This window comes from Aplidium turbinatum, chromosome 11 (genome assembly GCF_918807975.1).
Source record: "Aplidium turbinatum chromosome 11, kaAplTurb1.1, whole genome shotgun sequence".
Lineage (NCBI taxonomy): Eukaryota > Metazoa > Chordata > Ascidiacea > Aplousobranchia > Polyclinidae > Aplidium > Aplidium turbinatum.
Genome location: NC_137482.1, coordinates 9147933 through 9154445, shown reverse-complemented (window position 1 = coordinate 9154445; position 6513 = coordinate 9147933).

The following is a 6513-nucleotide window of genomic DNA, read 5'->3' as shown; positions in this document are numbered from 1 at the left end:
AGAGACAAGAAAAGATTAAGAAATGTAATTTATAGAAAATTCAATCAGACTGTGAGCAAGTGGTTAGCAATCTGGCCGAAGTTTTCTAAAAATCAATTTCTATTTATATCTCTCATCTCTTGGATATTGAATATCACCGTATGTCATCTACGGGAGGGAGTAAAGGATGACAAAACAAGATTTTTAGACAAGTTTAGACAGATTGGTTGCATCTTTATCCTCGGACTTCGAACATCTCATTGAAGGCTCAATTTTCGCAATTTTGCGATCTAGTAAAATATTTAATCAATGACATAAGGCCAGTTATTGAAATTAAAACCATAAAGTTTCACTTATCGTTGAAGTGTTTCTGCTTGTGAGTTACTTCATTTACTGTCTCACTGAATAAAAAGTTGTTCTTGAAATGCGTTGCTCAAACGCGCACCCTAAGAATTTAATTTCCGTTTGATCCTTCAATTTTTTTTCTATGCACTGTCTGTTGCATATCCAACAGCTATTGCGGCGTTTTATTTATTTGTTTATTTTTAATTGCGGCGAACAACTACCCAGACAGCAAAGCAACCGTTAGTAAAAATCAATGAATCAATGTAAAAACTGTTCATTTGCTGTCTGGCTATACGCAACATATTGTCTAACTCTGTAAAAAGTTACACAACAAGCCGTATTTCCAGAGAGACAGGAAAATAAGCTACTGTATAGCTTACTAAAACACATAATAACTAATAAAACTTAGAAATTGAAGTTAATCAGCTCAAGGAGATTGTGACACCCTCCCCACTTGTGTACGTCACTTATGTTTGTAAACTTTCCTATTTAGAGTGGTTTTCTAGTTCTGGTTCCGGTTCTTCACTCCTTGAATTATGTTTTGCTTTTACAATTTCGCAAAACGCAACCTTGGTTGACTTTCCCCAAAAAGTAGCCTACCTCTTGCTGCAAATTAGACGTATTGACGATTACTTCCAGTGCACGCACAACTGAAGATATATTCTCTGCGGTTAGAGATTTTGGTTCAGATGTGAGAATTTGTAAATCGTTTGCCAGCTCCAGGCGATCTTCCGGAGTTGATATTGTGACGTTTTCAAAATCCTGTTTCAATTTAAAAAAAGCTATTTTTGTTATTTATTTACAGAAAGAAAAGGAAGTTGTAGAAATGTTGAAATATGGACAGTAGCTGAATAATATTTAGTTGAGCCGATGATCCAATTAGATGAAATCCAATCGTATTAGTTGATGGGAATTTTAGAATCACAAAGAAGTTCAAAGTGCAGCTCTCCATAGCTGAAAATCTCATTAAAAAAATTGGTGTATATTGGAATTATGATGTTAGGCAGAATGAAGAATAAAAAACTGGCTATGCCTTGAGAGAAAGATTACAAGCGACAAGGTACTTCTGTTAAACCAACTCGTTTTAGACATTAACATTGATGCATTATATTATAAGAACACCTGTAATGTTGCTGTGCAAGATGATAGCCAAACAGGATCACCCCAACTTCTGTTTAGAAAGCACGTCCGTGACCCATAGGGCGTTCCAGCTGCAATCAAATTGTAATACAACATTGAATTCTACGTTCAAAATGATAACAATGCCTACCATACTTTTTTTGTATGAAAACTATAGGCCTACTGTGGTAAAGAAATTTGTTACCGTATACGATTAATTTTCCAAACGGTTTATCAAAGCTAGAGTAGGCTATATGGCATCTCAAGGAAGGTAAGAAAAAAATTTGTGTTAGTTCTTCAAAGGCTACTAAATAATAGCTACTGGTTCAGGCAGACTTGTGGTATCAGATCAAGTATGGGTGCGTTTATCATTTTGTCAGAAAAGCTACATCTTTTTTTACATAAGAATAGCCTAGAAGAGACATATCGCAACTGCACTATCGTATGTAAAATAGTTTTCATAGTCAACCTACATTTTTCTCTCTAAACAACTTGTTTTGTACTGTACAGTAGATTTAGGCTATGTCTTTAACCATGGAATGCAAGCATCAAGCTGTTTTGCATGGTTTCTCTCCATCATGCAAACAGTTGGCAAATAACTAAAGTCATTTCTGTTGGCTCACAATGAAACAACAACTTCTAGCTCAACAAACTAAGGATTTGCAGTAGACTTAGGCCATTGCGAGAGACTACGGTCCAGCTTTTCACATATTGGAGATGAAACGTAGATGCTTCTAAAAAATGAAACTGGTTTGCAAATTACCAAACTGCTAAGACATTTGTCTTTATCGTGCCAACGATCGCAATCTAATTTATCTGACAAATTTTGAATCTTTATCTTCTACACCAGGGGTGTGCAACGTGCGGCCCGCGGGCCAAATGTGGCCCGCGAAGAAAAATTGTGCGGCCCGCGAAGATGTACCAATTTTGAATTGTGTGCGGCCCGCAAAACGTGTTTATAATTTAGTTTAGTCTGGTACATGTGAACAATTCATTGTGGAGTGGATTATTGTAATTTCGCACCTTCTGTTAACCATTTTAGAAATTTCCCACCGGCCACCGCTAATCCGTTGTATTTAATTATTTGGAACGTCAGAAGATCAGAGGTGGAGCCCTGCTATTGTCTCTGGCTTTGTGGCGTTTTTATTTGATCTCTTGCTTTAGACCTTTTGTAGAGCCGGCTTGCGTCAAATTTAGCAGTTGCCTAATGTAGGCCTAGCCTATAGGCCTACAAGCAGTTGGATCAGAACAACTTCAGCCTAGCGGCCCATTCCTTGCCAAATTTGTTGAACCAGTCAAAATAGAAAATTTGTTAAAATTAGAAGTAAAAAAGTAGAAAAAAAAATTGAAAAAGTGGCAATTGAAAAGGGCAAAACAAAACAATTGAATGAACTCAATGCAAGACTGCAGCAAAAAAACAGTATGCGAATGAGATGTATGGTCACATAAAAGGCTTTATGAACAAATTACGACTTTGGAAAGCCACATACAGACAGGAAATCTTTTTCAACTTTCCAACTTTGAGAGACCATGGAATGCATCCTGAGAAGAGAACTGAATTTGCAGACCAACTTGAAAAATTGTTGTAGGCCTATGAATTTTTGCCTCGTTTCAAGGACTTTAAATCTCATGAACATTTGTTTGGTATATTCTCTTCGGCATTCAACACAGACATTGACAAAGCACCAGGTGATATCCAACTTGAACTGATTGATCTTCAAGAGAAAACGGATTTGAAAGCAAAGTATTTAGAAATGAATCTTGGCGATTTTTACCGAAAACATCTCAACCAAGATGACTTTCCACATTTGAAAAAGTGCATGGCTTCAAAAATGGCTCTTTTTAGCTCAACGTATTTGTGCGAACAATTTTTTCTAAAATGGGCGTCATAAAATCTCCCTATCGATCGGTTCTGACAGACGAACACTTGGAAAATGGACCAGGGCCTCCGAGAGAAGTCAGCACTGGTCGGGAAACAATACGAAAAATGGGCTCCATGATATTTTTTAGCAAATATTGCGCTGCATGTTCGTGTTAAGCTGAAATTAGCCTACTTTCCTCATGAAACGAAGATGAACTTCGCATGAAAAGAACTTCGTTCAATGTAAAATCATAATAATTACTGGATTACACTTGCAGCAAAAACGCCATTGTGGCTAACCATTTTGTCTAGAAAGCTTTGTAAACACACAATAGGCCTACAGGCAACGAAAATAGTTCAACCAAGCATTTAATTCAGAAGTGTCCAAGCTTTTTCCCACGCGAGCCAGATTTGATAACAAGTGTTCGCTGGCCAACAGCCACAATAATTTTTCTGAAAAGTGCAAGTTGAATTTATATGATTTTTGTGTGTCTGCAGGCCAAAAATAACACATTGGACAACAACAGGCGCGGGCCATAAAAAAACGTCTCGTGGGCTGGAGTTGGCCCGCGGGCCAGACTTTGGGCATCCCTGATTTAATTCAACCCTTTTTGGACTTTTTGCAATGCAAAGTTACGGATCACAGCATCAAATGATAAAATTTTGCGGCGTCTGAATTGATGCACAACATGTATAGTTAGGCTTTTCAATCGGTTTTGAGTCATAGGCCTACTGGAGCGCAAACAAATTTGTGGCAGAATACGGTGCGATACTGATGAGCCCAGCCTCATGGGCGAAACACGTGTCTATCGCTGTCAATTCTTGCTACAAATCGGCTGCCGAGAAACATATTGTTGATTGGAAAGTCTGAATGGCTAGCGTGGAAGCTACACCGTTATGGTTGGCGAATCGCAGTTGCTCGCTGTACTAGTGAGTGCTCAGCCTTGTGCTGATAGCCGGGAAGAACGCCCCTTTCTTCACAATGTCCTCTGCCCTGGCGCCTGCTGGTTTTGTTAGCTCTTTCTTTGTTTCCACAAAGATAAGAGTTAAACTGACTGCTAAAGCGGTGGTCGAATAAATTTGTGGCAGAATACGGTGCGATACTGATAAGCCCAGCCTCATGGGCGAAACACGTGTCTATCGCTGTCAATTCTTGCTACAAATCGGCTGCCGAGAAACATATTGTTGATTGGAAAGTCTGAATGGCTAGCGTGGAAGCTACACCGTTATGGTTGGCGAATCGCAGTTGCTCGCTGTACTAGTGAGTGCTCAGCCTTGTGCTGATAGCCGGGAAGAACGCCCCTTTCTTCACAATGTCCTCTGCCCTGGCGCCTGCTGGTTTTGTTAGCTCTTTCTTTGTTTCCACAAAGATAAGAGTTAAACTGACTGCTAAAGCGGTGGTCGAATAAATTTGTGGCAGAATACGGTGCGATACTGATAAGCCCAGCCTCATGGGCGAAACACGTGTCTATCGCTGTCAATTCTTGCTACAAATCGGCTGCCGAGAAACAAATTCTTTACAAATTTCAGTAATTGCTAAAACCACGTTCTCAAAGCGCAACCGTTGGAGGTAGCTACCGGAACACAAAAAAATCATAACAAAATTATTTGGAAAAACCTTTCGAAAGTTGCAATCAATGATCCCTTGCGTAGAGATTATGGGGTGGTTCGTTCTGCTTTGCAGCTGAAGTTTTCTGTGTGGCTTTCTGTCAAAAGTACCAACTCATCCAAAATGTCTTGAAAAATGTCATTGTTGTAGCCTACAAATGGTTTAAATTTGTCCCACATGCCCGCAACTGCACAACAGACATACGATGAAATTTTCATGGAACTTTAAACTCATCGACGATATGTTTGAGTTTGTTGATACATTTGTCAATTCCAACAACTATCGAATCCTTTGCAATGTACGGTAGAATACATTTCCTTCGAATGATTCAGCTAGTTACAGTAAGTGGAGTTATAAAAACGTTCTGTCTTCAGGAAAAGAAAATCATTTTCTTTTAAATTTATATTTGCCACTGCAACTTTAGCTTGCGAGTAGTAGCCTACTCTTCTCAGCTTTCTCTTACTTAGATTACATCTTCCTTTAATTTCATTAAATTCATCAGTGAATCTTGTTTAGGACCGTAATCCACATAATGCAAAGCAGTTACAAATTTAAAACTGCTAGTTGTAGGCTACTTTAGCATTGACTCAGCTTCCGATCAAGCTCTTGTTGGTTCCAACTTGATGCATTTAAGAAACGTCTTTAGAGCTTCAATTGCAAAAGGGTAATGTAAAGCATTGGGTTTGACTGCACCACGCCTTGATTACCCTCTCGAAGTCAATTTTCTTTGCAAGATGATAGGACAGCTTTTAGATTTTTCAGAATTTTTCCTCTGACTGGGCTATAACTTTACAGATGCCACAAGCTTACAGATAATCAATTACTCCAAAAATGATAAGACATTTGAACAACGCTGTCTGTAGGCAACATTATGAATTCCAACTAGATTTAAGCAACAACATCCATAAACAAAAAACTCAAATAAAGAAAAAACTCACTACCTTCCAAAATCACATCATGAGAAGCATGACCAACAAAAGGCTACTTGGCCACACGAAAACAGATCTTTTAAAACTATGACAAAATTACATCCAATTGCAGCAATAAGTTAATAAAATCAAAAGTTTTAAAACTGTTCGGCCACACTAAAAGATCACAATTCGGAATCAGCAAAGTTTGCACAGAAGGCAAAGTAGAAGGAAAAAGAAAACGTGGCAGACAACCAATACGATGACAAGACAACATCCAATCATGGACCGGACTCAACTTGACGACACTGGGCTAGCTGGCTCAAAATCGCCTCTCTTGGAAGCAAATAACTCACGTTGATGCGCAATGTGCTGCAGGCGGAGATGATGACTGATGATGATGATGATCCATAAACAAAAAATATACAGGATTTACTTTCTTTAATCGTGCTTGGACTGATACCTTTAACTTTTCCAGATAACTTATGTTGGATACAACATCCTATGCCTGGCCAACGCAGATTTTGAAGTTAAGGTTCAGTTGTCAAGCAAAAATAGTTCCCGCTTAGCTAAAACAGCACCAGTTTTCAAGTTGACACTATCAATACAATCGAAACCGTTCAGTGACACAGAAATCATTTCAGCTTCAGATTTTACGTCTTGAAGCTGTTCAACATCGCCTACCTTAACAC